The sequence below is a fragment of the Condylura cristata genome, unplaced genomic scaffold (assembly GCF_000260355.1).
Source record: "Condylura cristata isolate star-nosed mole 26May11 unplaced genomic scaffold, ConCri1.0 scaffold00029, whole genome shotgun sequence".
Lineage (NCBI taxonomy): Eukaryota > Metazoa > Chordata > Mammalia > Eulipotyphla > Talpidae > Condylura > Condylura cristata.
Window position 1 is genome coordinate 22,357,566 of NW_004567130.1, and position 11,639 is coordinate 22,369,204.

Sequence of the window (11,639 nt, forward strand, 5' to 3'; positions counted from 1 at the left end):
CAACGTTTGAGGGATTTACAAAGGCCTATTGCTCCTGGCTTTCAAGAATGTTGTCTCGGTGTTGACTTAAAATAAGAATTTCAGGGTGTTAAAATCGAACATTGAACCTGTCTCTTTGTAATCTTGTTTTAACAAACTTAAATACCCTTCAAGAAAGTGGATGCTTCTGGAAAAATAGTTGCAGGGTCAAATTTAAGGAAACACACACAAGATTGCAAGGTTAACTAATATATTCCAAGAGTAATATTTCCATCTTTGAGTTGGGGTGACTGAGAAAAGTTTAGTATAGTTTGCCCAAGGTCAGTGGAGGAAAATGAAGTGAAACGAGGCTTGTTTCTGGCTTCCTACCCCTGACCTCTGTGCCGGCTCCTGAGGACTGTAAAATGGTATCAAGGGCTCCAGCAACTTTCTTCTTTTCTGTGAAAATCAGCGGCCTGGGACAGTTGTACAACAGCAAGTTAGCAAATGGTGGAATTGGATTTCAAACAAATGCTGCTTTACCCCAGTCCTGTTAGGATGTGAGGTAAGTTCTTCTGGGGTCTTGACTTAATAGATAGAGTACCAAGTACAGTTTTTGAAAATATAAACATTAAATAGTGATTAGATTCACAGGCTTATCCTACGAATGCTTTTAAACTTGTAATGAAAATTGAGATCCTCAGTTCATCTGACTTAATATTATTCAAAACACCACTTATCTGAGAAAATATATTCTAAATTCAGAACTACTTTGCATTTTAAATATCAGACTTCTGGGGATTATATTTCATAATATTTTCTTTTCAATTACTATTCGTAAATTCTAAAATGATTGTTGCTTTTTAAAATATGGTTTTATTATGCTCTATCTTGGGGTCACATATTTCCCAAAGATATACAACTCCAGGTTTATAGTGAAAGTCCAATAGGAGAAAGTTGCTTTATTTTAATTTGGAATTCAGAAAGTCTGTTAGCATTTGAGAAGCAACAGATATACTTTTGAAAATGAATACTGTGTTGAATATCTGGTATGTCCTAGCTCGTGCTAAGGCCACCCCAAGATGGTCAGACAGGCCTCTCTCACATGTCCAGAACAGCCTTCCTAAACGAGTCACTCTGGTGTGTGGAAATCTTTTGAAGTGAGGTCAGTCTAGGATAGGACTTCCAGGATCAAAAGAAACCTTTATGACTCGCTTAACTACTTAAAGGAATGAGAGGACCTTTCTGGAGGCACAAGGGGTTAGTGTCAGCACTCTAGTGCTATCCCCGAGTTCCAGCCCCCTGCTGGGGAGTGCCCCCCCCCCCCCAGGGCGCAGCAGGCCTTCCCTCTCCCAGCTGCCGGCCTCAGCAGTGTGCTTCTTCCATCTGCCTGTTCTGCGCCCCACTCTGTTGCTGGGGACCCGCTTACCCCTCTAATCTCCATCCCATTTCTTGAATGCATGAATAAATAAATCTTTAAAAAGATAGAGAATGAGAATTGGTGGTGTTACCCAAATTACAGTTTTTATCAGAAATAAACTTCCAATAGGAAAAAAATTTCTCTATGAGGGTAAACAAGTGAGTACACAGCCAGTCCTTAGCTCAGGTCCCGTGCCCTCATTTTGCCTTAATTGGTTTAGAATTTCCATCCATGCAGAAGCTTCATACACAGGTAATTAAATATGTTCTTTTTTTTTCTTATTAATCTGTCTGATAGCAATTTAAGGATTTACCCAGTCTCTGAACTCAAAGGGATTGAGAGAAATTTCCTCTTAACCTGTACATATGCTGGGTACTAAAACTGCAGAGATGAGCAAAAGCTGCCTTCATACAGTCATGGTTATAGTGGTAAATTATTAATACATGTAACTTTTTAAAGTGAAGATTCGTTTCAGACATTCAAGAAGTTGATAGAAAACACTCACTCATTTTCTTGGGATGTGAATACAGAATTTTTGTCAGTCTTGTTCCTACATAAACACTGAGCCAAAAACTTGGAGATCATTTTTATGGCAAATTTTAAATAAATTTGCACTTCTCCAAATGGAAAATATTTGCTTTGATAGGGGCAGGTGGTGGTTTGTGATTGTCAGATTAAAGGGAAAAAAAACACCCAAAACAAAGTTCTGGTAAGTGCCAGAAGGCAAGGATTCATTATTATCCTTCATTAAGCTTTTTGTGGAGGAAAGGCCATCCTTTGGAGCCAACACCTCAGAGGTGGAAATGTTGCTCACCTTTGCCAGTGCTAGGAGAGCTCACCTTGTGAACAGATGACCTGGAAGAGTACGTGTTCAAGAGTTGACATGGTTAAGGAAGACTGATGGCGTCTGAGACAGCTGTTTTCTTTGTTCTGCGTTTACCACACAGCCCCAGATGCTGGACAACCAAGGACCGCAGCACTTGCCGCTGGGAAATCTTAGTCTGACAGTCACAGTATTGCCGACATGCAGCGTCTGACAGCTTTGCAGATCATTTTGCCACACGTTCCCCTAAACTCTTGATGTTGACTGCAAGGAAATGCTGAAGGCTGCAGTGTCGCGAATGCACGTCTGTAGCCAGATTCCATTTCTAGGCAATAGAAGCTCTTTTTTTTCCTAGAGCAATCTTTGATAGCTTTTCTTAAGGTTGGCTGGCTACTTGGCTTAAATATTGATGTGTTAAATTTCAATGCTTCATTTTAATGGGGTAAACACCTTTTGTTACATTTTAATCAATGTTTGGAAGTTGGACTATTACAAACAAATCTGAAAGCTTTGTGCAGATCAGCGTTGTCACGTGGGATGAAACCTGGAATTTTCTGCGACCTTTGTTTATAGCTGGATAATATGAAAAGGGGGAGATGTGAATTCTAAACACATGGCAGAGACCTGGCAGATTTCTGTGAGTGGTGTAAGTTTTATATACAAGTGTCTTTATGCTTTGAATTCGTAGGTAATTGTGTAGGTGTGTGATGGTTGACAGAGCTAAGTGTCATTAGACCATTAGGGTAGAATATTTAAAATCTGGGTCCTACCGGTTGGTTTGAGACCTCTGGTTACTGTGATAGACATAGACAAGTACATATGAAGAGGAGCTTCTTTTATAATGAGCAAAGAAAGCTTCATTGCGGGCTGATTGTTGGCAAGGAGGGGCGAGGAAGGTGTGGTGGACTCATTTAACACATTTACAGCCCAGGCTGGCACAAGGCTCTGAGGTCCCGTCTTTGTGGCGACTGAGAGTCCAGGGTAATGCCCTTGGAGGGAGGGATGTCCTGCAGAGTTCTAGCTCTGCTTACTTAGCAGTTAGGTTTCAGGAGTATGCACTTTTTTGTTGTTGGGTAGCTTAGTTTTATGATTTAGATAATCTTGTTCTAGTAAGTTAAGTAGTTTGCCCAAGATTATAATGGCAGAACTTCAGTCTTAACCCAAGGAGTCTGAATCCAGGGCCCAGAAATCTGACCACTGCTTTATTTACTTATTTATTTTGACCACTGTTTTATTTTTGATGGGCCTGCACGTTCCCTCAGTAAATTGTAGATTTTTTAGGCGACCACTGTTGAACATGAGAACCTTGTTTCTTGTAGAGAAATCAAATAAGGAGTCAGGAAATAAGTAACTATAATAAAGTAAAAATCAAAATCACCAGGCAAGGATAGATCAGAGACATTCTGTAGGGGAGGAGGAGGGAGGGGGATCAGGACAGGGGTGGGGAAGCATGGGGACTGTGGTGATGGTGCCGGGGGAGGGGTGGTGGGGATTTCACAGAAAACCAGACACCGTACAAAAATGAAGGATGAGGTAATGAGTACATAAAAAAATTCTATTTCTCTTGTCTCAAGCTTTTACGACAGTAGGGGAGGTCCAGAAAATAGAGGCTAAATTCCAGTTCTCCTTAACGAAGGAGTTGCAGCAGTGATTGGTGCCAGGTAGACTGGCTATATTGATAATCCTGAAAATCTGGAGATATTCTTGTTTGGGAGGGAAATTGATTGTTCATTGTAACCATAGACCGTTGACACCAGGCAAAACTCCATTCATGTGGTACTGTCTAGGCAGTTTCGTTGAGTCTTTAGTTATTTCAGTCTTGAATACATTTTTACCATTTTCCCCCCATAACATATGTTGCAGCAGAAGTCTCATCTGCTAGAAGCAATATTAAAAGTGCTTACATAACAATAATGTTGATACGAAAGATCATTTGTATCCAAACAAAGAAATTTAACTACTGTACTTCATTTATCTTCATCTGTCTAAAGTAAGGAAAGAGATGTTGAAATATAAGGGGAAGAAAGGAAAAGAAAAAATACTTTAGCTCTTGGGAAATACAGTAGAGTTGTTTTGCTCGCTACATTATATTTGTTTTCATAGTTGTCTTCTTTCCACAATTCCTCTTTCCTTTCATCAGTATTTTTTTCTTCTTTGTTTGCTTCTCCTTACCGGTTTAGGTTCCAGTCAAGTGTAGCAGGGTGCATGCCTCATCCTTTGACTTAGGGGTCCCTTTTCTGTCTGCTTTTAACTAACTCATACCTGGATCTTCAGAAATTAATTTGTAGCCCAAAATGCTGGGGCTGGGTTGCCTATCACTGCCAGACGCAGCGAGGAGAGAAAGGGATTAATCTATCCGGCGTACATTATTGTCCGACCAGCGATTTGAGAGAACAGCAGGTACGTTCCCCCATAAAACCATTCAGACATCTCATCTCAAGCCGGCCTTTTCCTAGCGAGTTAAACAAAGACCGTTCATCATCAGTGAACAGCCTGTCACAAGAGTCCTCACGCTTGGGGCCCCTGGTCTTTCTCATTTTTAGGCCCCGAGTTCGTCGTCTCCTTCTTTGTCCTCTTGACCAGGTACATCCTGTGCTCCTGGGCCAGGTTATTTTCTGATGGTGCCAATGCCCGGCACTCCCTCGGTGTCCCTGAGGTGGGACTGTCAGTTCAAAACAAGAGCTTTAGTTCAAAGAACACCGATCCCTGCCTGATCACAAGCGTCTGTGCGCAGCTACATTGCGCGTGCACCTGCCGACGCCCGCGTGGGTGGGCCCCTTCCCGCCGCCCACCCGCTCTCAGATTCCCCCAGCCTGTATCTTATAGAAAGTTTTTAGATCAAAATGATTTCAGATCAATGGTTTTTTAAGATTGCTTTTTAAAAAATGATGTATTTTTATTTATATTTTTACATCATTCTTCATTTTCTCATCTCAGTTATAATCCCCATGGGGTTCCCACCATGTATTATTATTTTTTATATCATTCTTCATGTTGCACATGTTTTCATCTCGGTTGTGACCCCGTGGACGGCCCACCACCACTTCCCCCTGTGCCATCACCACAGTCCCGTGTGCTCTTCCCACCCAGTTTTCATTCTGTTCTCTGCTCCAGCCCTGTAAAATGTCTCTGGTTTACATTTGTTCATTGTTTTTGTTTTTTCTTTATTACAATTGCTTTTTTTTTCCTTCTGATCCCTTAAGCTCCTACTATGTGTGAAACCATCCAGTATTTTTCTTTTTCTTTCTGGCTTATTTCTCTAAGCATGATCCCTTCCATCGATATTGCTGCAAAAGACATGAGTTAATCTTTTTTGATTATTGAGTAATATTCCATTGTGTATATGGACCACATCTTTTTAATCCAGGCATCCACTTTTGGGTATCTGTTTGATTCCATGTCTTTTTTATTGTAAATAAAGCAGCAATAAATATGGGGGTGCTGGCGTCTTTTTGAATCAGTGTTTTGTGTCTTTTGGGTAGATACCTAGGAGTGGGATTGCTAGGTCATATGGAAGCTCCATGTCGAGCAGTTTGTGGAACCTCCAAACAGTTTTCCATAGTGGTTGTACTAGTTTGCACTCCCACCGGCAGTGCAGGAGAGTTCCTTTTTCTCCACATCTTTGCCAACATTTGTTGTTGCTTTTTGTTTTAAGATATGCCATTCTCACTGGGGTGAGGTGGTATCTCACTGTGGTTTTAATTTGCAGCTCCCTTATTACAAATGATGTTGAACATTTTTTCATATGCCTGTTGGAGCTGATGAAACTGAACAAAAATAAAGCAAACAACCACATCAAGAAATGGGCAGAAGAGCTAAAAACGACACTTCTCCAAAGGTTGCTTTTAAAAACAGTTGAATTTAAATCTTATCTCCTACTCCTCATTATTAATAGGTTTTAGGTTCCAGTAAATTAATAGGTTTTAGGTTCATCATCCTTAGCTATGGAAGTCCTTTTTCTATTTGGTTTTCAGTGAAGTAATGTTAAGCTGTATTCTGTTCAATCATGTTTTGGGAATTTGCTTTCTTATAGTTAAGAGGAAATGACTACATTCAGGAATCAAAACTCTTATTTTTACTTCTACTTTTTCAGAACTTACAGACCATGTGCATAACAAGTATCTCAAATGCACATTTGTTCAGTAATAGCTCCATTCATATAATCTGTGGACATTTTGAAGCACCTGCTATGAGCCAGGTATTGGGGATGTGCTAGATTTGGGGATACAAAGATGATAACTCTGTAATCCCCTCTGCTTAAGGAGCTCCCTCTCTTACAGAGGGGAAAGAAAACTACTGTAGTAGACCAGGATGGGACGAGAACTTTCCTCATCCATGCATGACCCCTTAGTCTAAAAATACCTATCACATAGAGTTTCTGGAAAGCACCAACCTATAGTCCTTAACCCATAATGATACTTTAGTAAGTAGCCATCATTCTTCATAAAGTCCATTGGTTTCATAAAGAAATAACAGATCAAATTTCCTGGGTAAGTTTAATGAAGGATCTCAAAAGAACTGAGGTCCACAAGGCAGAATATGCTACTAAATTTATGTAGCCCTGTTCCCTTCTCATCTTGGTGATACACAATCCTTTGCTCAAATGTAATTCTCAAATGTGTCTTGCCAATGACTCGTAGGTACCTCTGAATACTTAGAGGTTCGGTGCTAAAATTCTAGTCATCTTTGCGCCTCTGTGGTCTTTTAGAAATATGTAAATGTTTATTGAGTGAATGAATTTGTAGAATACATCTGTAGATTCTAGAACTCATTTCAATGGATTTCTAGTGTAATTTTAATTCCTAGGTCTTTGCAAATAAAACCGCCACTGTGGAAGGAAGGCATCCTTTCACTTGCTAGCCGTCTTTCTCCTATTTCATGGTGTTGTTATGATGATCTGATCAAATGCAGGTTCAGCTGTAAATGATTCAGTTGGGAGTTATCTCATATGATAAATGCAGAAATGGCAACAAGACCAGTAGGGGTCAGTTTAACACCAGGGTAAGTTGTAAGAGCAGTTGGCTTTTTTTTTTTTTTGACTTCTCTGTAAAGTGGAATGAGAATAGAAACTGAAATGTATTGTCCAGATATAAGTCTTAATCTCACACTCTTTAACAGGGAACTGCCAAAAATTTAGGTGATAATCTTCCAACCATATTTAATGCATGATAAAGACAATTAGTGACAGAAGATAAACTGTGGAATTGAATTGCTCTTTTTTTTTTCTGACATAGGATTTTCAGCACGTTATTTCAGCAAAAGAGAATAACAGTTATTCTCACCGACTGTATTGACATATGTTAGAAGAAGTCTGGAAACATCATGTGCATTTCTTTGAAATCATAACTCTCTAACAATTCTTTATGCCTGCTTTTTTATTAGGTAACTTTAATGTTAGTTATAGCCTGCATATGACATGTCAATATTTCAGCATTACATTTATAATAGAGATCAGACATGAAAGTAATATTCTTGTGCACAAAACCAAAAATGACATTTCACTTTCGAGGAAATTTCAAGGAATATTTGTGTATTTTTAAAAAAAGATTTATTTGTGTATACAGAACTGGGGTACAGGCCAGAGGCTCAGGGGCGGTGAGAGGCTTCACCAGGGACAGAGTGGGGAGCAGAACAGGCAGATTGACGAATTACACTGCTGAGGGGAGCAGCGGGCAGGTCAGGAGAGGTCTACCGCACCATGTGGGTCAGCTCCAGGGCCGGGGATTGAACTTGCACTGAAGCGGCTGTGGCCAGTTGCAGTGTGCATTCTGACCCGTTGTGCCACCATGGAGGGCCTGATTTGTGTACTTTCATGTTTGTGTGTATTCCAAATGCTAAAAATACAGTGTGTGCTGTATCTTGGAGTTCTATGTGCTAATTTTAGTTATTGAAAATGTCTCAACAGATAGACTAGCTTTTTTTTCTAGTTCCTTAATCATTTTTCCACCCACCTATGCAAGATATTAGCTTCTTGCTTCTGTAATTATTGAACTAAAGATTATCTTAAGAATTTAGAATGATAAAAGATACTTTAAGGGTCATAAGCCCCCCCCTTTTTTTTCTTCATAGTACATGTTACCTGTTCTCTATTCTCCATATTTGAGCTAAATATATTACAGAATTTGCCTTAGTCTTGTACTCTGGTCCTTCTTTATTTGCTGAATAGAACCTAGATGCATAAGGACTGAGAACACAGTCTGTCAGGGCTTTCATGACTCATCGGGATTTTTTGTAAGTCATATACCTGGGGACACTTACAGCCAAGAATGTGTGTCTTCCCCGAAGAGAATAGGGTGCTGACTTGAAAGGACAGTGGGTAACAATAGCCTACAGCTCTTCAGATCTATTATGGAGGTAAAGTATCAGTTTAGAGTTTGGAGATGTTGTTATTCCAACAGTTGTCATTGAGTATGTTGAGATTCCTCAGGTACAGCCTTTGGTTACAATCCAGGAAGAATAGCTTAAGGTTGTAAGAGAGATTCAGAAAAAGTTGATCTGAATATTTGTAGGCTTACTACTAGTTGGAGAGTGAAAAGAGTTATGGATGGCTTCAAAGTTCTGTGACATTGGAACTGATTCCTGCAGAATGCGCGAGATTTCGGTAGATAGGAGAGGCGATGAAACTTTCTCATGGACAGTGAGGAACTCACTACTCTTCTATGCCAGGAACAGTTTTTTTTTTTTTTTTTTGAGATATTTGCTTATGTTCAAATGAGAAATTGAAAATTTATCCTGAAAGTATTATTTGTGGACTGGGAATAATCAAATAAAATGTCCATACTTTTAAAATCTTTAGATTTTTTACATCTTAATATTGGTTTACAGGTGTAGTCTTCTACCAACTGACAGAACTTCAGTTCATTAACTTACATTCATATATAATACTTGATTATTAGCTTTGTAGATTATTAAGCTATATAGTTGACACTTCAACAACTTGGGTTCGAACTGTGTGGGTTCACTTATTGGTAGATTTTCTATAAAAATATATAAACTAATTTAATTAACATATATAGTCAGTACTTTAAATGTATTTTGCTTAAGAACTTTTCTCTAGCTTACCTTATGGTGAGAATTCAGTACCTGTATAATACCTGTAATATATAAAATACATGTTAATGACTATGTTATCAGTAAAACCTCAGTCAGTAGTGAACCATGAGTAGTTTAAGTTTGAGGGGAGTCCAGAATTATAGCTTGTGTGCATGACGCTTAGTGCTTCTAATGCCTGCATTGTTTAGGGTTCCACTCTCTACGGAATCGGGGTACACTTTGTCCCTTGGTCAAGCATATATTCAGCAATCTACAGGCTGTGGTATTTCCAAGATATACAAATTCACTGTATACTACCCTATTTAAAAGGCAGGCAAATATTCTGATAAAAAATTGCAAAGTGAATTTTGTTATTCAATACCAAATATATTCTGTAACTTTGGTACAAAACATTTTTCAGTTTCATAAACTGATTTTATTCATGAATAAAATTGCCCCGAGAGATGTTTAATGGAGGAGAACTAAGAAACCATGGAAAATGAATGAGCAAAGGAAAATATTTTTTTTTGCAATTTATATTTTTTACTCGAGATTATTCTATTTGAGTATTTACTGAAAAATATACTTTCTCTCTTATTATAGTTTCAAATGTTATATTTAAATAATATTATATTTTCCCTAAATAAATTGAATTACTTAGGATTTTGAATCACATTAATAAAATTATTCAATAAAAATATATTGAATAACTACCCTGCATCAGGTACTTTTTAAACATATAGAGATACATATGTACTATTTTCTGTCTTCATAGACTTCATTATCAAGCATATAAACTATTTACTGTAATAAATACATTAGTGCTCTACTGGTAATGTAGGCAAAATAGTTTGGGAACACAGAGGAAGGAACTGTTTGTAAATTCTCTTAGGGTTATTTGGAAATGACATTCGAGCTGGTCCTTGCAGGATGAATATAAAGTTGCCTGATGGAAAATGAATATGGATGGAACGAGAAAGGCTTGGAGTTCTCTCCCTATCCTTTAAGAAAAAAGCTGGAATGCTTTAGGGGTCATAAGCTTTTCATATAGGTGAGCAAAAATGTTTCTTAAAAACCATTAAGGGCATATTAAAATGGAGGTGTTTTTAAAGGGAATTTGTGTCATTCCCTATTGAAGTCAGGCTTTTAGTTAATAGAAGTCAAGACGTCAGCTGTGTGTTGATGATTCAAAGATGAGTTAGTTGATCTGCTTGCAAATATCGGGCCTAAAGTGTTAAAAATCATTTGTGAAAGTAAAGCTAACGCAGAACAAAAAAATCTCATACTACTTTAGGGCCAGAAGTATGTAGGGGAATCCATTTTCTCTCCAGCTAGAACATTGTCAGTGTAAGGGAATGGGAGTACCTCTTGTTACTTTCATTTAATCCTCCTTAAAAAGCAGTCACTGTGGGAGTATTTGCTGTTGATCCTTTGGTTCATCAAAATGTCCCCACAGGAGAAGGCTTAGAAGGCCGACAATGAGCTCATTTATTAAGATGTGTGATGGTCACTGACAGCCACATGCTTCTGATTTGTTTATTCCTCTTGTTGATTTTCTGACTTTTTGCTGTTTCATGTTTAAATTGAGACCTACTGACATGCCAACATCCCAAGAGCCTTTATTCCTGAAAGACGTGCTTTTTAAGAAGGAGGACTTCAGTGTCTCTGGAGTCTATGGTCTCTTTTCTGCTGGCTCAATTTCGTGAAATGAGAGTTTATTTTTAAAAGAAATCAAATATATGCTGACCAAAACCTCACTTTGATCCACTGTCAATAAAGAACTGTGCAAGAGCAATTAATTGGTATCGAGTTGATGTTTCGCAGAATAGGCGAAACAAAAGCTAGTAGGGTTATTTCTTAGGCATTTTTCTTTTCTTCTGCACCTTAAAAATCACTCTCCTCTAGGGTTTTATTTCTTCAAAATGATTCCTTGGAATCTGACTTTCTTCGTGTAGTAGGAAGATCACTGGTAATAGATGCATCATGGATCTATTTTTTGTTGTTGTTTTCTTGTTGTTTTGTTGTTTATTCCTGCTTTCTCCGAAAGAGCCATAAATGGGACTCTTGGGGACGAGAACCTTGTTGAGTGATTATATTCAGAGCAAATGATAAACTAACTAAAAAGGGAGATGACCCAATCGATAGGCTAAAATAAAAGCAATTGGGTAGATTTTGCCCATGCAAGTAAAATTTTCACCATTTGGCTCTCCTCAGAAGAATCTATTCCAAACCTGAGTTTCCTCATACTGATATACAGGATATAAAGTTAAAAAAAAAGGAAAGTTTTTTTTTTTTTTTTTTTTTAAAACTAAGAAGTTAAAAGCTTGTTAGCCCTTGTTTTGGCATGTGTGGTATTAGCTTGGCTTGCAGGAATTTGGGAGTAAAAGATGTGTACCACTTACTTAA

At 38.3% G+C, this 11,639-nt stretch overlaps 1 protein-coding gene across 1 annotated transcript in view; it reads left to right on the forward strand.

The window, feature by feature from the left end:
• The window catches only part of SMYD3 (SET and MYND domain containing 3), a 395,478-nt gene that overhangs the window by 40,018 nt on the left and 343,821 nt on the right, over positions 1–11,639 (forward strand). The gene's annotated exons all lie outside the window — the stretch shown is intronic.